Here is a 25,673-nt window from a genome sequence, read left to right on the forward strand (position 1 = left end):
ACAGTGCCCCTGGTGACAGTGCACACCGTGAGAGTGCCCATGGTGTCTGTGCCCATGGTGACAGTTCTTATCATGAGAGCGTTCACGGTAGCAGTGTTCATGGTAATAGTGCTCACGGAGACATTGCCCACAATGAGAGTGCCCATGGTGAGAATACTGACAGTGACAGTGCCCATGATGACTTTTCTCTCTGCGACAGTGCCCATGGGGACAGTTAGCACGGTGAGATTTCTCACAGTGATAGTGCACATTGTTTCAGTGCTAATAGTGAAAAGACCCACGGCGCCAGTGCCCATCATGGCATTGCTCACGGTGATAGTTCTCACGGTGACAGTGCCCATGGTGATATTACACATGGTGACAGTACTCAGTGATCAAGTGTTCATGGTGACAGTGCCTAAGGTGATAGTGCACACGGTGGCAGTGCAAAATGGCGACAGTGCCCATGGTGACATTGCTTAATGTGATAGTCCTCGTGGTGACATTGCGCATGGTGACATTGCCCACCATGACAGTTCTCTTGTTGACAGTGCTCATGGTGATAGTGCCAATGTTGGAAGTGCCCATCGTGAAAGTGCCCATGGTGACAGTTCTTATGATGAGAGTGGTCAGAGGGGCAGTGCTCATGGTGAAAGTGCCCATGGTGACAGAGCCCACGGTGACAGTGTCCATAGTTATAGTGTTCATGTTGACAGTACTAACAGTGAAATTGTCCATGGGGACACTGCCCATGGTGAAAGTGCCCATGGTCACAACACTCACGGTGATAGTGCTCACGGTGAGAGTGGCCATTGTGACAGTGACCACGGTTAGAGTTCTAATGGTGATACTGCCCATGATGACATTGCTCATGGTGACAGTCCACATTGTACCAGTGCCCAAGGTGAGAGTGCTCATGGTGACAGTGCCCAAAGTCCCAATACCCATGGTGACAGTGCCCAGGCTGACAGTTCTCAAGGTGATAGTGCCTATGGTGACAGTGCCCATGGTGATACAGAGAATGGGGACAGTGCTTATGGTGACAGTGGTCATGGTTGCAGTACCCATGGTGATAGTGCTGAAACTGACAGTGCCCTTGGGGATAGTGCCCATGGTGAGTGTGCTCGTGTTAATAGTGCCCATGGTGGCAGTACCCATTGTGAAAGTGCTCATGATGACAGTGCCCATGTTGGTAGTTCCCATGGTGACAGTGCTCATGGTGATAGTGACCATGTTAACAGTGCACATGGTGGCTGTGCCCTTGGTGACAGTGCCCATGATGACAGTATTCATGGTGACAGTGCTCACGGTGATAGTGCCCATGGTGAGAGTGCACATGGTGGTAGTCCACATGGTGGCAGTGAAAAATGGTGACAGTTCCCATGCTGAGAGTTCTCATTTTGACAATGCACACGGTCACAACCGATGCTGACACTGCTCATGGTAGCTGTACCCGTGGTGACAGTGCTCATGGTGATAGTGCCCATGTTAACAGTGCCCATGGTGACACTGCCCATGGTGACAATGCCCATGATGACAGTGCCCATGGAGTCAGTGCCCACGGAGCCATTGCCTATGGTAACAGTGCTCACAGTGACAGTACCCATGGTAACAGTGACCACGGTGAGAGTGCTCATGGTGATAGAGTCTATGGTGACAGATCACACTGTGACAGTCCGCATTGTTCCAGGACCAATAGTGACAGTGCCCATGGTGACATTGACCATGGTGAGAGTGCTCACGGTGCTAGTGCTCACAGTAATAGTGCTCATGGTGACAGTGCCGACAGTGACGGGGCTCACGGTGACAGTGCCTATGGTGATAGAGCCCATGGTGAGAGTCCGCCCATTGATAGTGCCCATGGTGGCAGTTCCCATTGTGAAAGTGCTCATGATGACATTGCCCATGTTGGTAGTTCCCATGGTGACAGTGCTCACGGTGATAGTGACCTTGGTAACTGTGCACATGGTGGCTGTGCCCTTGGTGACAGTGCCAATGATGACACTACCCATGGTGACAGTTCTCATGGTAATAGTTCCCATGGGGACAAGGCACAGGGTGGCAGGGAAAAATGGTGAAAGTGCCCATGTTGACAGTTCTCATGGTGACAGTGCACACGGTGACAACCCATGCAGACAGTACTCACGGTGACAGTTCTCATGGTTGCAGTACCCATGGTGACAGTGCTCACAGTGATACTGCCCATGGTGGCAGTGCCCATGGTGACAGTGCCCATGGTGATACTGCCCATTATGACAGTGCCCATGGTGAAAGTTCCCACGGCGCCATTGCCTATGGTGACAGTGCTCATGGTAACAGTGCCCATGGTGACAGTGACCATGGTGAGAGTGCTCACACTGATAGTGCCCATGGTGACAGGGCTCATGGTGCCATTCCGCATTGTGCCAGTACCCATGGCGACAGTGCTCATGGTGACACTGACCACAGTGAGAGTGCTCACTGTGATAGAGCTCACGGTAATAGTGCTCATGGTGACAGTGCAAATGGTGACAATACCCATGGTGACAGTACTCATGTTGAAAATACCCATGGTGGCAGTTCTCATGGTGACAGTGCTCATAATAGGAGTGCCCAAGGTGGCAGTCCTCGTGGTGACAGTGCTAATGGTAACAGTGCTCTTGGTGGCAGTTCCCATGGGGACAGTACCGATGGTGACCCTGTGCATTGTTACAGTGCCCATGGTAACCGTGCTCACGGTGGTAGTGCACATCGTGACAGTGCCCATGGTGGTAGTTCACCTGGTGACAGTGCTAAATAGTGACAGTGCACATGCTGACAGTGCTCACGGTGATAGTGCCCATGGTGACAGTGCCCACGGTGATAATGGGTATTATTACAGTGTTCATCGTGACAGAGCCCAAGGTGGCAGTGGCCATGGTGACAGTGCCCACAATGACAGTGCCCATGGTAACAGTGCCGACAGTGACAGTGCCCATGGTGACACTTCTCACAGTGAATGTGCCCATGGGGACAGTTACCATGATGAGATTTCTCACGGTGATAGTGCCCGTTGTGACAGTGCTCACAGTGACAATGCCCATGGTGCCAGTGCCCATAGAGACATTCCGCACAGTCACATTTCTCACGGTGAATGTGCCTATGGTGACACTGCACCTGGTGGCAGTGCAAAATGGTGACAGTGCCCATGGTGACATTGCTCATAGTGACTTTGCTTACAGTGATAGTCCTTACGGTGACAGGGTGCATGGTGACACTGCACACAGCTGCAGTGTTTATGGTGACAGTGTTCATGGTGATACTTTCCATGGTGATAGTGCCCATGGTGACACTGTACATGGTGGCAGTGATGAATGATGAAAGTGCCCCTGTTGACAGTTCTCATGGTGACAGTGCACATGGTGATAACCCGTGCAGACTGTACTCATGGTGACAGTACTCACGGTGACAGTTCTCATGTTTGCAGTATCAATGGTGACAGTGCTCACAGTGATAGTGCCCATGGTGAGAGTGCCCATGATGACAGGGCCCATGGTGCATTGCCTATGGTGACAGTGCTCATGGTAACAGTGCCCATGGTGACAGTGACCATGGTGAGAGTGCTCACACTGAGAGTGCCCATGGTGACAGGGTTCACGGTGCCAGTCCGCATTGTTCCAGTACCCATGGCGACATTGGTCATGGTGACACTGACCACAGTGAGAGTGCTCACGGTGATAGAGCTCACGGTAATAGTGCTCATGGTGACAGTGCAAATGGTGACAATACCCATGGTGACAGTACTCATGTTGAAAATACCCATGGTGGCAGTTCTCATGGTGACAGTGCTCATAATAGCAGTGCCCAAGTTGGCAGTCCTGGTGGTGACAGTGATAATGGTGACAGTGCTCTTGGTGGCAGTTCCCATGGGGACAGTACCGATGGTGACACTGTGCATTGTTACAGTGCCCATGGTAACCGTGCTCACGGTGGTAGTGCACATCGTGACAGTGCCCATGGTGGTAGTTCACCTGGTGACAGTGCTAAATAGTGACAGTGCACATGCTGACAGTGCTCACGGTGATAGTGCCCATGGTGACAGTGCCCACGGTGATAATGGGTATTATTACAGTGTTCATCGTGACAGAGCCCAAGGTGGCAGTGGCCATGGTGACAGTGCCCACAATGACAGTGCCCATGGTAACAGTGCCGACAATGACAGTGCCCATGGTGACACTTCTCACAGTGAAAGTGCCCATGGGGACAGTTACCATGATGAGATTTCTCACGGTGATAGTGCCCGTTGTGACAGTGCTCACAGTGACAATGCCCATGGTGCCAGTGCCCATAGAGACATTCCGCACAGTCACATTTCTCACGGTGAATGTGCCTATGGTGACACTGCACCTGGTGGCAGTGCAAAATGGTGACAGTGCCCATGGTGACATTGCTCATAGTGACTTTGCTTACAGTGATAGTCCTTACGGTGACAGTGTGCATGGTGACACTGCACACAGTTGCAGTGTTTATGGTGACAGTGTTCACGGTGATACTTTCCATGGTGATAGTGCCCATGGTGACACTGCACATGGTGGCAGTGATAAATGGTGACAGTGCCCCTGTTGACAGTTCTCATGGTGACAGTGCACATGGTGACAACCCGTGCAGACTGTACTCATGGTGACAGTACTCAAGGTGACAGTTCTCATGTTTGCAGTATCCATGGTGACAGTGCTCACAGTGATAGTGCCCATGGTGAGAGTGCCCATGATGACAGGGCCCATGGTGCCATTGCCTATGGTGACAGTGCTCATGGTAACAGTGCCCAAGGTGACAGTGACCATGGTGAGAGTGCTCACACTGATGGTGCCCATGGTGACAGTGCTCACGGTGCCTGTCTACATTGTGCCAGTACCCATGGCGACAGTGCTCATGGTGACAGTGACCACAGTGAGAGTGCTCACGGTGATAGTGCTCACGGTAATAGTACTCATGGTGACAGTGCAAATGGTGACAATACCATGGTGACAGTACTCATGTTGAAAATACCCATGGTGGCAGTTCTCATAGCGACAGATCTCATGGTGACAGTGCTCATAATAGCAGTGACCAGGTGCCAGTGCTCGTGGTGACTGTGCTAATGGTGACAGTGCTCTTGGTGGCAGTTCCCATCGGGACAATACTGATGGTGACGCTGTGAATTGTTACAGTGCCCATGGTAAACGTGCTCATGGTGATAGTGCACATCGTGACAGTGCCCATGGTGGTAGTTCACCTGGTGAGAGTGCTAAATAGTGACAGTGCACATGCTGACAGTGCTCACAGTGATAGTGCCCATGGTGACAGTGCACACGGTGATAATGGGCATTGTTACAGAGTTCATGGTGACAGCACACGGTGGCAGTGGCCATGGAGACAGTGCCCACAATGACAGTGCCCATGGTGACAGTGCCGACAGTGACAGTGGCCATGGTGACACTTCTCACGGTGACAGTGCCCATGGGGACAGTTAGCATGGTGAGATTTCTCACGGTGATAGTGCCCGTTGTGACAGTGCTCACAGTGACAATGCCCATGGTGCCAGTGCCCATAGAGTCATTCCGCACGGTCACATTTCTCACAGTCAAAGTGCCTATGGTGATATTAACCATGGTGACACTGCACATGGTGGCAGAGCAAAATGGTGACAGTGCCCATGGTGACATTGCTCATGGTGACTTTGCTTATGGTGATAGTCCTTACAGTGACAGTGCGCATGGTGACACTGCACACAGTGACAGTGTTCATGGTGACAGTGTTCACGGTGATAGTTCCCATGGTGAGATTGTCCATGGTAACAGTGCCCATAGTCACAATTCTCATGGTGTAGTGCTGACAGTGACAGTGCCCATGGTGTCATGCCCATGGTGACAGTGCTCATGGTGACAGTGCTCATGTTGGCAGTGCCATAAATAACAGTGCTCATTGTGGCAGTGCTCATGGTGTCCGTGCTCATGGTGACAGTGCCCATGTTTACAGTGTTTATGGTGAGAGATGTCACGGTGTCAGTGCCCACGGGGACAGTGCCAAGGCTGACAAAGCCCAGGGTGATACTTCCCATTGGGACAGTGCCCACGGTGACAGTGCCCATGGTGACAGCGCCCAGTGTGACAAGGCTCATGGTGACAGTGCTCACGGTGACGGTGCCCATGGTGACAGTGCCGATGGTGAGAGTGCCATTAGTGACAGTGCTCATGGTGAAACTGCCCATGGAGACATCGCCCATGGTGATAGTGCTCATGGTGACAACCCCACGGTGACAGTGCCAATGTTGATAGTCCCCGTGGTGACAGGTCTTACATTGAATGTGACCATGGTGTCTGTGCTCATGGTGACAGTGCTCAAGGTTATCGTCTCCATGTTGACAGTGCCGATGGTGACAATTCTCACGGTGACAGTGCCTATGGTGAAAATTCTCATAGTGACAGTGTTCACGGTGACAGTGCCCATGGTGCTATTACCCATGGTGACAGTTCTCATAGTGAAACTGCCCATGGTGACACTGCACATCGTGGCAGTGCAAAGTGGATACAGTGCCCATGGTGATATTGCTCATGGAGACATTGCTTACGGTGATAGTGTGTATGGTGAAACTGCACACAGTGACATTGCTCATGGTGACAGTGTTCATGGCGTTAGTTCCTATCGTGAATGTGACCTTGGGGACAGTGCCCATAGTCACAATTCTCATGGTGTAATGCTCACGGTGACAGTGCCCATGGTGACAATACACAGGGTGACAGTATTCATGGTGACATTGCTCATGGTGAGAGTGCCCATGTTCACAACTGTCACGGTGATAGTTCCCATGGTGACCATACCCAGGGTAACAGAGCTGATGGTAAAAGTGTTCACGGTGACAGTGCCCATGGTGACAGTACCTAAGGTGACAATTCCCATGGTGAGACTGCTCATAGACAGTGCCCATGGTGACAATACCCAGCGTGTCCTGTCCATGGTGACAGTGATCATGGTGACACTTCTCATGAGGACAGTGCCATAAGTGACAGTGCTCATTGTGGCAGTGCTCATGGTGACCGTGCTCATGGTGACAGTGCCCATGGTGACAGTGCCTATGGTGATAGATATCATGGTGGCCGTGCCCAGGTTGACATTGCCCACGCTGACAAAGCCCATGGTGATACTTCCCATTGTGACAGTGCCCAAGGTGGCAGAGCCCATGGTGACAGTGCCCAAGATCACAGTGCCCATGGTGAGAGTGCTAAAGGTGACTGTGCCCGTGGCGACAGCACCCAGTGTGACAATGCCCATTGTGACAGTGCTCACGGTGACCATGCCGATGGTGATAGTGCCAATAGTGAGAGTGCTCACGGTGACACTGCCCATGGAGACACTGCCCATGGTGATAGTGCTCATCATGACAACACCTCGGATGCAGTGCCCATGGTGAGAGTCCCCGTGGTGACAGTTCTCACGGTGAAAGTGATCCTGTTGAAATTGCTCATGGTGACAGTGCTCAAGGTGATAGTCTCCATGTTGACAGTGTCCATGGTGACTGTTCTCACGGTGACAGTGCCTATGGTGATTATGCTCTTAGTGACAGTGCCCATGGTGACAGTGACCACGGTGACTGTTCTCACCGTGGTAGTGCCCATGGTGACAGTGTTCATGATGACAGTCCGCATTAAGGCTGTGCCCGTGGTGACAGTGCTCATGGTGATAGTTCTCACGGTGATAGTACGCACGTTGACAGTGCCAAAGGTGACAATACCCAGGTGATAGTAATCATGGTGAAAGTTCCCATGGTGGCAGTTCTCATACTGACAGTTCTTGTGACAGTGCTCATGGTGGCAGTGCCCATGGTGAGACTACCGATGGTGACACTGCCCATGGTGACAGTGCACATGGTCATGGTGCATCTGGTGGCAGTGCAAAATAGTGAGAGTGCCCATGATGATATTGCTCATGGTGATAGTGCCCATGGTGAGAGTGCCCATGGTTCCAGTGCTCATGGTGACAGTGCCCATTGTGACAGTGCCCCTGGTGACAGTGCACACCGTGAGAGTGCCCATGGTGTCTGTGCCCATGGTGACAGTTCTTTTCATGAGAGTGTTCACGGTAGCAGTGTTCATGGTAATAGTGCTCACGGAGACATTGCCCACAATGAGAGTGCCCATGGTGAGAATACTGACTGTGACAGTGCCCATGATGACTTTTGTCTCTGTGACAGTGCCCATGGGGACAGTTAGCACGGTGAGATTTCTCACAGTGATAGTGCACATTGTTTCAGTGCTAATAGTGAAAAGACCCACGGCGCCAGTGCCCATCATGGCATTGCTCAGGGTGATAGTTCTCACGGTGACAGTGCCCATGGTGATATTACCATGGTGACAGTACTCAGTGATCAAGTGCTCATGGTGACAACGCCTAAGGTGATAGTGCTCACGGTGGCAGTGCAAAATGGCGACAGTGCCCATGGTGACATTGCTTAATGTGATAGTCCTTGTGGTGATATTGCGCATGGTGACATTGCCCACCATGACAGTTCTCTTGTTGACAGTGCTCATGGTGATAGTCCCAATGTTGGAAGTGGCCATCGTGAAAGTGCCCATGGTGACAGTTCTTATGATGAGAGTGGTCAGAGTGGCAGTGCTCATGGTGAAAGTGCCCATGGTGACAGAGCCCACGGTGACAGTTTCCATAGTTATAGTGTCCATGGTGACAGTCCTAACAGTGAAATTGTCCATGGGGACACTGCCCATGGTGAAAGTGCCCATGGTCACAACACCCACTGTGATAGTGCTCACGGTGAGAGTGGCCATGGTGACAGTGACCACGGTGACAGTTCTAATGGTGATACTGCCCATGATGACAGTGCTCATGGTGACAGTCCACATTGTGCCAGTGCCCAAGGTGACAGTGCTCATGGTGACAGTGCCCAAAGTCCCAATACCCATGGTCACAGTGCCCAGGCTGACAGTTCTCAAGGTGATAGTGCCCATGGTGACAGTGCACATGGTGATACAGAGAATGGGGACAGTGCTTATGGTGACAGTGGTCATGGTTGCAGTACCCATGGTGATAGTGCTGAAACTGACAGTGCCCTTGGGGATAGTGCCCATGGTGAGTGTGCTCGTGTTAATAGTGCCCATGGTGGCAGTTCCCATTGTGAAATTGCTCATGATGACAGTGCCCATGATGGTAGTTCCCATGGTGACAGTGCTCATGGTGATAGTGACCATGTTAACAGTGCACCTGGTGGCTGTGCCCTTGGTGACAGTGCCCATGATGACAGTATTCATGGTGACAGTGCTCACGGTGATAGTGCCCATGGTGACAGTGCACATGGTGGTAGTCTACATGGTGGCAGTGGAAAATGGTGACAGTTCCCATGCCGACAGTTCTCATTGTGACAATGCACACGGTCACAACCGATGCTGACACTGCTCATGGTAGCTGTACCCGTGGTGACAGTGCTCATGGTGATAGTGCCCATGTTAACAGTGCCCATGGTGACACTGCCCATGGTGACAATGCCCATGATGACAGTGCCCATGGAGTCAGTGCCCACGGAGCCATTGCCTATGGTAACAGTGCTCACAGTGACAGTACCCATGGTAACAGTGACCACGGTGAGAGTGCTCATGGTGATAGTGTCTATGGTGACAGATCACACTGTGACAGTCCGCATTGTGCCAGTACGAATAGTGACAGTGCCCATGGTGACATTGACCATGGTGAGAGTGCTCACGGTGCTAGTGCTCCCAGTAATAGTGCTCATGGTGACAGTGCCGACAGTGACGGGGCTCATGGTGACAGTGCCTATGGTGATAGAGCCCATGGTGAGAGTCCGCCCATTGATAGTGCCCATGGTGGCAGTTCCCATTGTGAAAGTTCTCACGATGACATTGCCCATGTTGGTAGTTCCCATTGTGACAGTGCTCACGGTGATAGTGACCTTGGTAACTGTGCACATGGTGGCCGTGCCATTGGTGACAGTGCCAATGATGACAGTACTCATGGTGACAGTTCTCATGGTAATAGTTCCCATGGGGACAAGGCACAGGGTGGCAGTGAAAAATGGTGAAAGTGCCCATGTTGACAGTTCTCATGGTGACAGTGCACACGGTGACAACCCATGCAGACAGTACTCACGGTGACAGTTCTCATGGTTGCAGTACCCATGGTGACAGTGCTCACAGTGATACTGCCCATGGTGGCAGTGCCCACGGTGACAGTGCCCATGGTGACACTGCCCATGATGACAGTGCACATGGTGAAAGTTCCCACGGCGCCATTGCCTATGGTGACAGTGCTCATGGTAACAGTGCCCAAGGTGACAGTGACCATGGTGAGATTGCTCACACTGATAGTGCCCATGGTGACAGGGCTCATGGTGCCAGTCCGCGTTGTGCCAGTACCCATGGCGACAGTGGTCGTGGTGACACTGACCACAGTGAGAGTGCTCACTGTGATAGAGCTCACGGTAATAGTGCTCATGGTGACAGTGCAAATGGTGACAATACCCATGGTGACAGTACTCATGTTGAAAATACCCACGGTGGCAGTTCTCATGGTGACAGTGCTCATAATAGCAGTGCCCAAGGTGGCAGTCCTCGTGGTGACAGTGCTAATGGTGACAGTGCTCTTGGTGGCAGTTCCCATGGGGACAGTACCGATGGTGACCCTGTGCATTGTTACAGTGCCCATGATAACCGTGCTCACGGTGATAGAGCACATCGTGACAGTGCCCATGGTGGTAGTTCACTTGGTGACAGTGCTAAATAGTGACAGTGCACATGCTGACAGTGCTCACGGTGATAGTGCCCATGGTGACAGTGCCCACGGTGATAATGGGTATTATTACAGTGTTCATCGTGACAGAGCCCAAGGTGGCAGTAGCCATGGTGACAGTGCCCACAATGACAGTGCCCATGGTAACAGTGCCGACAGTGACAGTGCCCATGGTGACACTTCTCACAGTGAATGTGCCCATGGGGACAGTTACCATGATGAGATTTCTCATGGTGATTGTGCCCGTTGTGACAGTGCTCACAGTGAAAATGCCCATGGTGCCAGTGCCCATAGAGACATTCCGCACAGTCACATTTCTCACGGTGAAAGTGCCTATGGTGACACTGCACCTGGTGGCAGTGCAAAAAGGTGACAGTGCCCATGGTGACATTGCTCATAGTGACTTTGCTTACAGTGATAGTCCTTACGGTGACAGTGTGCATGGTGACACTGCACACAGTTGCAGTGTTTATGGTGACAGTGTTCACGGTGATACTTTCCATGGTGATAGTGCCCATGGTGACACTGCACATGGTGGCAGTGATAAATGGTGACAGTGCCCTTGTTGACAGTTCTCATGGTGACAGTGCACATGGTGACAACCCGGGCAGACTCTACTCATGGTGACAGTACTCACGGTGACAGTTCTCATGTTTGCAGTATCCATGGTGACAGTGCTCACAGTGATAGTGCCCATGGTGAGAGTGCTCATGATGACAGGGCCCATGGTGCCATTGCCTATGCTGACAGTGCTCATGGTAAAAGTGCCCAAGGTTACAGTGACCATGGTGAGAGTGCTCACACTGATGGTGCCAATGGTGACAGTGCTCACGGTGCCTGTCTACATTGTGCCAGTACCCATGGCGACAGTGCTCATGGTGACAGTGTCCACAGTGAGAGTGCTCACGGTGATAGTGCTCACGGTAACAGTGCTCATGGTGACAGTGCAAATGGTGACAATACCATGGTGACAGTACTCATGTTGAAAATACCCATGGTGGCAGTTCTCATAGCGACAGATCTCATGGTGACAGTGCTCATAATAGCTGTGCCCAGGTGCCAGTGCTCGTGGTGACAGTGCTAATGGTGACAGTGCTCTTGGTGGCAGTTCCCATCGGGACAATACTGATGTTGACGCTGTGCATTGTTACAGTGCCCATGGTAACCGTGCTCACGGTGATAGTGTACATCGTGACAGAGCCCATGGTGGTAGTTCACCTGGTGACAGTGCTAAATAGTGACAGTGCACATGCTGACAGTGCTCACGGTGATAGTGCTCATGGTGACAACCCCATGGTGACAGTGCCAATGTTGATAGTCCCCGTGGTGACAGGTCTTACGTTGAATGTGACCATGGTGTCTGTGCCCCTGAAGACAGTGCTCAAGGTTAGAGTCTCCATGTTGACAGTGCCGATGGTGACAATTCTCACGGTCACAGGGCCTATGGTGAAAATTCTCATAGTGACATTGTTCACAGTGACAGTGCCCATGGTGCTATTACCCATGGTGACAGTTCTCATAGTGAAACTGCCCATGGTGACACTGCACATGGTAGCAGTGCAAAATGGTGACAGTGCCCATGGTGATATTGCTCATGGTGACATTGCTTACGGTGATAGTTTGTATGGTGAAACTGCACACAGTGACATTGCTCATGGTGACAGTGTTCACGACGTTAGTTCCTATGGTGATTGTGACCATGGGGACCGTGCCCATAGTCCCAATTCTCATGGTGTAGTGCTCACGGTGACAGTGCCCATGGTGACAAGACACAGGGTGACAGTATTCATGGTGACATTGCTCATGGTGAGAGTGCCCATGTTCAAAACTGTCACGGTGATAGTTCCCATGGTTACAATACCTAGGGTAATAGAGCTGATAGTAAAAGTGTTCACGGTGACAGTGCCCAGGGTGACAGTACCTAAGGTGACAATTCCCATGGTGAGACTGCTCATAGACAGTGCCCATGGTGACAATACTCAGCGTGTCCTGTCCATGGTGACAGTGATCATGGTGACACTTCTCATGAGGACAGTGCCATAAGTGACAGTGCTCATTGTGGCAGTGCCCATGGTAACCGTGCTCACGGTGATAGTGCCCATGGTGACATTGCCTATGGTGATAGATATCATGGTGGCCGTGCTCAGGGTGACATTGCCCACGCTGACAAAGCCCATGGTGATACTTCCCATTGAAACAGTGCCCACAGTGGCAGAGACCATGGTGCAAATGGTGACAATACCATGGTGCCAGTACTCATGTTGAAAATACCCATGGTGGCAGTTCTCATAGCGACAGATTGCATGGTGACAGTGCTCATAATAGCAGTGCCCAGGTGCCAGTGCTCGTGGTGATAGTGCTAATGGTGACAGTGCTCTTGGTGGCAGTTCCCATCGGGACAATACTGATGGTGACGCTGCGCATTGTTACAGTGCCCATGGTAACCGTGCTCACCGTGATAGTGCCCATGGTGACAGTGCCTATGGTGATAGATATCATGGTGGCCGTGCCCAGGGTGACATTGCCCACGCTGACAAAGCCCATGATGATACTTCCCATCGTCACAGTGCCCATGGTCGTAGTTCACCTGGTGACAGTGCTAAATAGTGACAGTGAACATGCTGAGAGTGCTCACGGTGATAGTGACCATGCTGACAGTGCACACGTTGATAATGGGCATTGTTACAGTGTTCTTGGTGACAGCACACGGTTACAGTGTCCATGGAGACAGTGCCCACAATGACAGTGCCCATGGTGACAGTGCCGACAGTGACAGTGGCCATGGTGACACTTCTCACGGTGACAGTGCCCATGGGGACAGTTAGCATGGTGAGATTTCTCATGGTGATTGTGCCCATTGTGACAGTGCTCACAGTGACAATGCCCATGGTGATAGTGCTAATGGTGACAACCCCACAGTGACAGTGCCAATGTTGATAGTCCCCGTGGTGACAGGTCTTACATTGAATGTGACCATGGTGTCTGTGCTCATGGTGACAGTGCTCAAGGCTATAGTCTCCATGTTGACAGTGCCGATGGTGACAATTCTCACGGTGACAGGGCCTATGGTGAAAATTCTCATAGTGACAGTGTTCACGGTGACAGTGCCCATGGTGCTATTACCCATGGTGACATTTCTCATAGTGAAACTGCCCATGGTGACACTGCACATGGTGGCAATGCAAAATGGTGACAGTGTCCATGGTGATATTGCTCATGGTGACATTGCTTACGGTGATAGTGTGTATGGTGAAACTGCACACAGTGACTTTGCTCATGGTGACAGTGTTCACGGCGTTAGTTCCTACCGTGAATGTGACCTTGGGGACAGTGCCCATTGTCACAATTCTCATGGGGGAGTGCTCACGGTGACAGTGCCCATGGTGACAATACACAGGGTGACAGTATTCATGGTGACATTGCTCATGGTGAGAGTGCCCATGTTCACAACTGTCACGGTGATAGTTCCCATGGTGACAATACCCAGGGTAACAGAGCTGATGGTAAAAGTGTTCACGGTGACAGTGCCCATGGTGACAGTACCTAAGGTGACAATTCCCATGGTGAGACTGCTCATAGACAGTGCCCATGGTGACAATACCCAGCGTGTCCTGTCCATGGTGACAGTGATCATGGTGACACTTCTCATGAGGACAGTGCCATAAGTGACAGTGCTCATTGTGGCAGTGCTCATGGTGACCGTGCTCATGGTGACAGTGCCCATGGTGACAGTGCCTATGGTGATAGATATCATGGTGGCTGTGCCAGGGTGACCTTGCCCACGCTGACAAAGCCCATGGTGATACTTCCCATTGTGACAGTGCCCACGGTGGCAGAGCCCATGGTGACAGTGCCCAAGATCACAGTGCCCATGGTGAGAGTGCTAACGGTGACTGTGCCCATGGTGACAGCACCCAGTGTGACAATGCCCATTGTGACAGTGCTCATGGTGACCATGCCGATGGTGATAGTGCCAATAATGAGAGTGCTCACGGTGACACTGCCCATGGAGACACTGCCCATGGTGATAGTGCTCATCATGACAACCCCTCGGAGGCAGTGCCAATGGTGAGAGTCCACGTGGTGACAGTTCTCTTGGTGAAAGTGATCCTGTTGAAATTGCTCATGGTGACAGTGCTCAAGGTGATAGTCTCCATGTTGACAGTGCCCATGGTGACTGTTCTCACGATGACAGTGCCTATGGTGATTATGCTCTTAGTGACAGTGCTCATGGTGACAATGCCCATGGTGACAGTGACCACGGTGACTGTTCTCACCGTGGTAGTGCCCATGGTGACAGTGTTCATGATGACAGTCCGCATTAAGGCTGTGCCCGTGGTGACAGTGCTCATGGTGATAGTTCTCACGGTGATAGTACGCACGTTGACAGTGCCAAAGGTGACAATACCCAGGTGATAGTAATCATGGTGAAAGTGCCCATGGTGGCAGTTCTCATACTGCCAGTTTTTGTGACAGTGCTCATGGTGGCAGTGCTCGTGGTGACAGTGCTCTTGGTGACAGTGCTCATGGTGGCAGTGCCCATGGTGAGACTACCGATGGTGACACAGCCCAAGGTGACAGTGCACATGGTCATGGTGCATCTGGTGGCAGTGCAAAATAGTGAGAGTGCCCTTGGTGATATTGCTCATGGTGATAGTGCCCATGGTGAGTGTGCCCATGGTTCCAGTGCTCATGGTGAGAGTGCCCATTGTGACAGTACCCCTGGTGACAGTGCACACCGTGAGAGTGCCCATGGTGTCTGTGCCCATGGTGACAGTTCTTATCATGAGAGTGTTCACGGTAGCAGTGTTCATGGTAATAGTGCTCACGGAGACATTGCCCACAATGAGAGTGCCCATGGTGAGAATACTGACTGTGACAGTGCCCATGATGACTTTTCTGTATGCGACAATGCCCATGGGGACAGTTAGCACGGTAAGATTTCTCACAGTGATAGTGCTCATTGTTTCAGTGCTAATAGTGAAAAGACCCACGGCGCCAGTGCCCATCATGGCATTGCTCACGGTGATAGTTCTCACGGTGACAGTGCCCATGGTGATATTACCCATGGTGACAGTACTCAGTGATCAAGTGCTCATGGTGACAGTGCCTAAGGTGATAGTGCACACGGTGGCAGTGCAAAATGGCGACAGTGCCCATGGTGACATTGCTTAATGTGATAGTCCTTGTGGTGACATTGCACATGGTGACATTGCCCACCACGACAGCTCTCTTGTTGACAGTGCTCATGGTGATAGTGCCAATGTTGGAAGTGCCCATCGTGAAAGTGCCCATGGTGACAGTTCTTATGATGAGAGTGGTCAGAGGGGCAGTGCTCATGGTGAAAGTGCCCATGGTGACAGAGCCCACGCTGACAGTGTCCATAGTTATAGTGTCCATGGTGACAGTACTAACAGTGAAATTGTCCATGGGGACACTGCCCATGGTGAAAGTGCCCATGGTCACAACACTCACGGTGATAGTGCTCACGGTGAGAGTGGCCATGGTGACAGTGTCCACGGTGACAGTTCTAATGGTGATACTGCCCATGATGACAGTGCTCATGGTGACAGTCCACATTGTGCCAGTGCCCAAGGTGACAGTGCTCATGGTGACAGTGCCCAAATTCACAATACCCATGGTGACAGTGCCCAGGCTGACAGTTCTCAAGGTGATAGAGCCCATGGTGACAGTGCACATGGTGATACAGAGAACGGGGACAGTGCTTATGGTGACAGTGGTCATGGTTGCAGTACCCATGGTGATAGTGCTGAAACTGACAGTGCCCTTGGGGATAGTGCCCATGGTGAGTGTGCTCGTGTTAATAGTGCCCATGGTGGCAGTTCCCATTGTGAAATTGCTCATGATGACAGTGCCCATGATGGTAGTTCCCATGGTGACAGTGCTCATGGTGATAGTGACCATGTTAACAGTGCACCTGGTGGCTGTGCCCTTGGTGACAGTGCCCATGATGACAGTATTCATGGTGACAGTGCTCACGGTGATAGTGCCCATGGTGACAGTGCACATGGTGGTAGTCTACATGGTGGCAGTGGAAAATGGTGACAGTTCCCATGCCGACAGTTCTCATTGTGACAATGCACACGGTCACAACCGATGCTGACACTGCTCATGGTAGCTGTACCCGTGGTGACAGTGCTCATGGTGATAGTGCCCATGTTAACAGTGCCCATGGTGACACTGCCCATGGTGACAATGCCCATGATGACAGTGCCCATGGAGTCAGTGCCCACGGAGCCATTGCCTATGGTAACAGTGCTCACAGTGACAGTACCCATGGTAACAGTGACCACGGTGAGAGTGCTCATGGTGATAGTGTCTATGGTGACAGATCACACTGTGACAGTCCGCATTGTGCCAGGACCAATAGTGACAGTGCCCATGGTGACATTGACCATGGTGAGAGTGCTCACGGTGCTAGTGCTCACAGTAATAGTGCTCATGGTGACAGTGCCGACAGTGACGGGGCTCACGGTGACAGTGCCTATGGTGATAGAGCCCATGGTGAGAGTCCGCCCATTGATAGTGCCCATGGTGGCAGTTCCCATTGTGAAAGTGCTCATGATGACATTGCCCATGTTGGTAGTTCCCATGGTGACAGTGCTCACGGTGATAGTGACCTTGGTAACTGTGCACATGGTGGCCGTGCCCTTGGTGACAGTGCCAATGATGACACTACCCATGGTGACAGTTCTCATGGTAATAGTTCCCATGGGGACAAGGCACAGGGTGGCAGGGAAAAATGGTGAAAGTGCCCATGTTGACAGTTCTCATGGTGACAGTGCACACGGTGACAACCCATGCAGACAGTACTCACGGTGACAGTTCTCATGGTTGCAGTACCCATGGTGACAGTGCTCACAGTGATACTGCCCATGGTGGCTGTGCCCATGGTGACAGTGCCCATGGTGATACTGCCCATTATGACAGTGCCCATGGTGAAAGTTCCCACGGTGCCATTGCCTATGGTGACAGTGCTCATGGTAACAGTGCCCATTGTGACAGTGACCATGGTGAGAGTGCTCACACTGATAGTGCCCATGGTGACAGGGCTCATGGTGCCATTCCGCATTGTGCCAGTACCCATGGCGACAGTGCTCATGGTGACACTGACCACAGTGAGAGTGCTCACTGTGATAGAGCTCACGGTAATAGTGCTCATGGTGACAGTGCAAATGGTGACAATACCCATGGTGACAGTACTCATGTTGAAAATACCCATGGTGGCAGTTCTCATGGTGACAGTGCTCATAATAGTAGTGCCCAAGGTGGCAGTCCTCGTGGTGACAGTGCAAATGGTGACAGTGCTCTTGGTGGCAGTTCCCAGGGGGACATTACCGATGGTGACCCTGTGCATTGTTACAGTGCCCATTGTAACCGTGCTCACAGTGGTAGTGCACATCGTGACGGTGCCTATGGTGGTAGTTCACCTGGTGACAGTGCTAAATAGTGACAGTGCACATGCTGACAGTGCTCACGGTGATAGTGCCCATGGTGACAGTGCCCACGGTGATAATGGGTATTATTACAGTGTTCATCGTGACAGAGCCCAAGGTGGCAGTGGCCATGGTGACAGTGCCCACAATGACAGTGCCCATGGTAACAGTGCCGACAGTGACAGTGCCCATGGTGACACTTCTCACAGTGAATGTGCCCATGGGGACAATTACCATGATGAGATTTCTCACGGTGATAGTGCCCGTTGTGACAGTGCTCACAGTGACAATGCCCATGGTGCCAGTGCCCATAGAGACATTCGGCACAGTCATATTTCTCACGGTGAATGTGCCTATGGTGACACTGCACCTGGTGGCAGTGCAAAATGGTGACAGTGCCCATGGTGACATTGCTCATAGTGACTTTGCTTACAGTGATAGTCCTTACGGTGACAGTGTGCATGGTGACACTGCACACAGTTGCAGTGTTTATGGTGACAGTGTTCACGGTGATAGTGCCCATGGTGCTACTACCCATGGTGACAGTTCTCATAGTGAAACTGCCCATGGTGACACTGCACATGGTGGCAGTGCAAAATGGTGACAGTGTCCATGGTGATATTGCTCATGGTGACATTGCTTACGGTGATAGTGTGTATGGTGAAACTGCACACAGTGACATTGCTCATGGTGACAGTGTTCATGGCGTTAGTTCCTATCGTGAATGTGACCTTGGGGACAGTGCCCATTGTCACAATTCTCATGGTGTAGTGCTCATGGTGACAGTGCCCATGGTGACCATACACAGGGTGACAGTATTCATGGTGACATTGCTCATGGTGAGAGTGCCCATGTTCACAACTGTCACGGTGATAGTTCCCATGGTGACTATACCCAGGGTAAGAGCTGATGGTAAAAGTGTTCACGGTGACAGTGCCCATGGTGACAGTACCTAAGGTGACAATTCCCATGGTGAGACTGCTCATAGACAGTGCCCATGGTGACAATACCCAGCGTGTCCTGTCCATGGTGACAGTGATCGTGGTGACACTTCTCATGAGGACACTGCCATAAGTGACAGTGCTCATTGTGGCAGTGCTCATGGTGACCGTGCTCATGGTGACAGTGCCCATGGTGACAGTGCCTATGGTGATAGATATCATGGTGGCCGTGCCCAGGGTGACATTGCCCACGCTGACAAAGCCCACGGTGATACTTCCCATTGTGACAGTGCCCACGGTGGCAGAGCCCATGGTGACAGTGCCCAAGATCACAGTGCCCATGGTGAGAGTGCTAACGGTGACTGTGCCCATGGTGACAGCACCCAGTGTGACAATGCCCATTGTGACAGTGCTCACGGTGACCATGCCGATGGTGATAGTGCCAATAGTGAGAGTGCTCACGGTGACACTGCCCATGGAGACACTGCCCATGGTGATAGTGCTCATCATGACAACCCCTCGGAGGCAGTGCCAATGGTGAGTGTCCCCGTGGTGACAGTTCTCTCGGTGAAAGTGATCCTGTTGAAATTGCTCATGGTGACAGTGCTCAAGGTGATAGTCTCCATGTTGACAGTGTCCATGGTGACTGTTCTCACGGTGACAGTGCCTATGGTGATTATGCTCTTAGTGACAGTGCTCATGGTGACAGTGCCCATGGTGACAGTGAGCACGGTGACTGTTCTCACCGTGGTAGTGCCCATGGTGACAGTGTTCATGATGACAGTCCGCATTAAGGCTGTGCCCGTGGTGACAGTGCTCATGGTGATAGTTCTCACGGTGATAGTACGCACGTTGACAGTGCCAAAGGTGACAATACCCAGGTGATAGTAATCATGGTGAAAGTGCCCATGGTGGCAGTTCTGATACTGACAGTACTTGTGACAGTGCTCATGGTGGCAGTGCTTGTGGTGACAGTGCTCTTGGTGACAGTGCTCATGGTGGCAGTGCCCATGGTGAGACTACCGATGGTGACACTGCCCATGGTGACAGTGCACATGGTCATGGTGCATCTGGTGGCAGTGCAAAATAGTGAGAGTGCCCATGGTGATATTGCTCATGGTGATAGTGCCCATGGTGAGAGTGCTCATGGTTCCAGTGCTCATGGTGACAGTGCCCATTGTGACAGTGCCCCTGGTGACAGTGCACACCGTGAGAGTGCCCATGGTGTCTGTGCCCATGGTGACAGTTCTTATAATGAGAGCGTTCACGGTAGCAGTGTTCATGGTAATAGTGCTCACGGAGACATTGCCCACAATGAGAGTGCCCATGGTGAGAATACTGACTGTGACAGTGCCCATGATGACTTTTCTCTCTGCGACAGTGCCCATGGGGACAGTTAGCACGGTGAGATGTCTCACAGTGATAGTGCACATTGTTTCAGTGCTAATAGTGAAAAGACCCACGGCGCCAGTGCCCATCATGGCATTGCTCACGGTGATAGTTCTCACGGTGACAGTGCCCATGGTGATATTACACATGGTGACAGTACTCAGTGATCAAGTGTTCATGGTGACAGTGCCTAAGGTGATAGTGCACACGGTGGCAGTGCAAAATGGCGACAGTGCCCATGGTGACATTGCTAAATGTGATAGTCCTTGTGGTGACATTGCGCATGGTGACATTGCCCACCATGACAGTTCTCTTGTTGACAGTGCTCTTGGTGATAGTCCCAATGTTGGAAGTGGCCATCGTGAAAGTGCCCATGGTGACAGTTCTTATGATGAGAGTGGTCAGAGGGGCAGTGCTCATGGTGAAATTGCCCATGGTGACAGAGCCCACGGTGACAGTGTCCATAGTTATAGTGTTCATGGTGACAGTACTAACAGTGAAATTGTCCATGGGGACACTGCCCATGGTGAAAGTGCCCATGGTCACAACACTCACGGTGATAGTGCTCACGGTGAGAGTGGCCATTGTGACAGTGACCACGGTTAGAGTTCTAATGGTGATACTGCCCATGATGACATTGCTCATGGTGACAGTCCACATTGTACCAGTGCCCAAGGTGACAGTGCTCATGGTGACAGTGCCCAAAGTCCCAATACCCATGGTGACAGTGCCCAGGCTGACAGTTCTCAAGGTGATAGTGCCTATGGTGACAGTGCCCATGGTGATACAGAGAATGGGGACAGTGTTTATGGTGACAGTGGTCATGGTTGCAGTACCCATGGTGATAGTGCTGAAACTGACAGTGCCCTTGGGGATAGTGCCCATGGTGAGTGTGCTCGTGTTAATAGTGCCCATGGTGGCAGTACCCATTGTGAAAGTGCTCATGATGACAGTGCCCATGATGGTAGTTCCCATGGTGACAGTGCTCATGGTGATAGTGACCATGTTAACGGTGAACATGGTGGCTGTGCCCTTGGTGACAGTGCCCATGATGACAGTATTCATGGTGACAGTGCTCACGGTGATAGTGCCCATGGTGAGAGTGCACATGGTGGTAGTCCACATGGTGGCAGTGGAAAATGGTGACAGTTCCCATGCTGACAGTTCTCATTGTGACAATGCACACGGTCACAACCGATGCTGACACTGCTCATGGTAGCTGTACTCGTGGTGACAGTGCTCATGGTGATAGTGCCCATGTTAACAGTGTCCATGGTGACACTGCCCATGGTGACAATGCCCATGATGACAGTGCCCATGGAGTCAGTGCCCACGGAGCCATTGCCTATGGTAACAGTGCTCACAGTGACAGTACCCATGGTAACAGTGACCACGGTGAGAGTGCTCATGGTGATAGTGTCTATGGTGACAGATCACACTGTGACAGTCCGCATTGTGCCAGGACCAATAGTGACAGTGCCCATGGTGACATTGACCATGGTGAGAGTGCTCACGGTGCTAGTGCTCACAGTAATAGTGCTCATGGTGACAGTGCCGACAGTGACGGGGCACACGGTGACAGTGCCTATGGTGATAGAGCCCATGGTGAGAGTCCGCCCATTGATAGTGCCCATGGTGGCAGTTCCCATTGTGAAAGTGCTCATGATGACATTGCCCATGTTGGTAGTTCCCATGGTGACAGTGCTCACGGTGATAGTGACCTTGGTAACTGTGCACATGGTGGCCGTGCCCTTGGTGACAGTGCCAATGATGACACTACCCATGGTGACAGTTCTCATGGTAATAGTTCCCATGGGGACAAGGCACAGGGTGGCAGGGAAAAATGGTGAAAGTGCCCATGTTGACAGTTCTCATGGTGACAGTGCACACGGTGACAACCCATGCAGACAGTACTCACGGTGACAGTTCTCATGGTTGCAGTAACCATGGTGACAGTGCCCATGGTGATACTGCCCATTATGACAGTGCCCATGGTGAAAGTTCCCATGGCGCCATTGCCTATGGTGACAGTGCTCATGGTAACAGTGCCCATGGTGACAGTGACCATGGTGAGAGTGCTCACACTGATAGTGCCCATGGTGACAGGGCTCATGGTGCCATTCCGCATTGTGCCAGTACCCATGGCGACAGTGCTCATGGTGACACTGACCACAGTGAGAGTGCTCACTGTGATAGAGCTCACGGTAATAGTGCTCATGGTGACAGTGCAAATGGTGACAATACCCATGGTGACAGTACTCATGTTGAAAATACCCATGGTGGCAGTTCTCATGGTGACAGTGCTCATAATAGCAGTGCCCAAGGTGGCAGTCCTCGTGGTGACAGTGCTAATGGTGACAGTGCTCTTGGTGGCAGTTCCCATGTGGACAGTACCGATGGTGACACTGTGCATTGTTACAGTGCCCATGGTAACCGTGCTCACGGTGGTAGTGCACATCGTGACAGTGCCCATGGTGGTAGTTCACCTGGTGACAGTGCTAAATAGTGACAGTGCACATGCTGACAGTGCTCACGGTGATAGTGCCAATGGTGACAGTGCCCACGGTGATAATGGGTATTATTACAGTGTTCATCGTGACAGAGCCCAAGGTGGCAGTGGCCATGGTGACAGTGCCCACAATGACAGTGCCCATGGTAACAGTGCCGACAGTGACAGTGCCCATGGTGACACTTCTCACAGTGAATGTGCCCATGGGGACAGTTACCATGATGAGATTTCTCACGGTGATAGTGCCCGTTGTGACAGTGCTCACAGTGACAATGCCCATGGTGCCAGTGCCCATGGAGACATTCCGCACAGTCACATTTCTCACGGTGAATGTGCCTATGATGACACTGCACCTGGTGGCAGTGCAAAATGGTGACAGTGCCCATGGTGACATTGCTCATAGTGACTTTGCTTACAGTGATAGTCCTTACGGTGACAGGGTGCATGGTGACACTGCACACAGTTGCAGTGTTTATGGTGACAGTGTTCACGGTGATACTTTCCATGGTGATAGTGCCCATGGTGACACTGCACATGGTGGCAGTGATGAATGATGAAAGTGCCCCTGTTGACAGTTCTCATGGTGACAGTGCACATGGTGATAACCCGTGCAGACTGTACTCATGGTGACAGTACTCACGGTGACAGTTCTCATGTTTGCAGTATCCATGGTGACAGTGCTCACAGTGATAGTGCCCATGGTGAGAGTGCCCATGATGACAGGGCCCATGGTGCCATTGCCTATGGTGACCGTGCTCATTGTACCAGTTCCCAAGCTGACAGTGCCCATGGTGAGAGGGCTCACACTGATGGTGCCCATGGTGACAGTGCTCACGGTGCCTGTCTACATTGTGCCAGTACCCATGGCGACAGTGCTCATGGTGACAGTGACCACAGTGAGAGTTCTCACGGTGATAGTGCTCACGGTAATAGTGCTCATGGTGACAGTGCAAATGGTGACAATACCATGGTGACAGTACTCATGTTGAAAATACCCATGGTGGCAGTTCTCATAGCGACAGATCTCATGGTGACAGTGCTCATAATAGCAGTGCCCAGGTGCCAGTGCTCGTGGTGACAGTGCTAATGGTGACAGTGCTCTTTGTGGCAGTTCCCATCGGGACAATACTGATGGTGACACTGTGCATTGTTACAGTGCCCATGGTAACCGTGCTCACGGTGATAGTGCATATCGTGACAGTGCCCATGGTGGTAGTTCACCTGGTGACAGTGCTAAATAGTGACAGTGCACATGCTGACAGTGCTCACGGTGATAGTGCCCATGGTGACAGTGCACACAGTGATAATGGGCATTGTTACAGAGTTCATGGTGACAGCACACGGTGGCAGTGGCCATGGAGACAGGGCCCACAATGACAGTGCCCATGGTGACAGTGCCGACAGTGACAGTGGCCATGGTGACACTTCTCACGGTGACAGTGCCCATGGGGACAGTTAGCATGGTGAGATTTCTCACGGTGATAGTGCCCGTTGTGACAGTGCTCACAGTGACAATGCCCATGGTGCCAGTGCCCATAGAGTCATTCCGCACGGTCACATTTCTCACAGTGAAAGTGCCTATGGTGATATTAACCATGGTGACACTGCACATGGTGGCAGAGCAAAATGGTGACAGTGCCCATGGTGACATTGCTCATGGTGACTTTGCTTATGGTGATAGTCCTTACAGTGACAGTGCGCATGGTGACACTGCACACAGTGACAGTGTTCATGGTGACAGTGTTCACGGTGATAGTTCCCATGGTGAGATTGTCCATGGTAACAGTGCCCATAGTCACAATTCTCATGGTGTAGTGCTCACAGTGACAGCGCCCATGGTGTCATGCCCATGGTGACAGTGCTCATGTTGGCAGTGCCATAAATAACAGTGCTCATTGTGGCATTGCTCATGGTGTCCGTGCTCATGGTGACAGTGCCCATGTTTACAGTGTTTATGGTGAGAGATGTCACGGTGTCAGTGCCCACGGGGACAGTTCCAAGGCTGACAAAGCCCAGGGTGATACTTCCCATTGGGACAGTGCCCACGGTGACAGTGCCCATGGTGACAGCGCCCAGTGTGACAAGGCTCATGGTGACAGTGCTCACGGTGACGGTGCCCATGGTGACAGTGCCGATGGTGAGAGTGCCATTAGTGACAGTGCTCATGGTGAAACTGCCCATGGAGACATCGCCCATGGTGATAGTGCTCATGGTGACAACCCCACGGTGACAGTGCCAATGTTGATAGTCCCCGTGGTGACAGGTCTTACATTGAATGTGACCATGGTGTCTGTGCTCATGGTGACAGTGCTCAAGGTTAGAGTCTCCATGTTGACAGTGCTGATGGTGACAATTCTCACGGTGACAGTGCCTATGGTGAAAATTCTCATAGTGACAGTGTTCACGGTGACAGTGCCCATGGTGCTATTACCCATGGTGACAGTTCTCATAGTGAAACTGCCCATGGTGACACTGCACATGGTGGCAGTGCAAAGTGGTTACAGTGCCCATGGTGATATTGCTCATGGTGACATTGCTTACGGTGATAGTGTGTATGGTGAAACTGCACACAGTGACATTGCTCATGGTGACAGTGTTCATGGCGTTAGTTCCAATCGTGAATGTGACCTTGGGGACAGTGCCCAT

Source organism: Mesoplodon mirus (assembly GCF_964341445.2).
Source record: "Mesoplodon mirus genome assembly, contig: SUPER_3_unloc_5, whole genome shotgun sequence".
In the NCBI taxonomy this organism is placed as follows: domain Eukaryota; kingdom Metazoa; phylum Chordata; class Mammalia; order Artiodactyla; family Ziphiidae; genus Mesoplodon; species Mesoplodon mirus.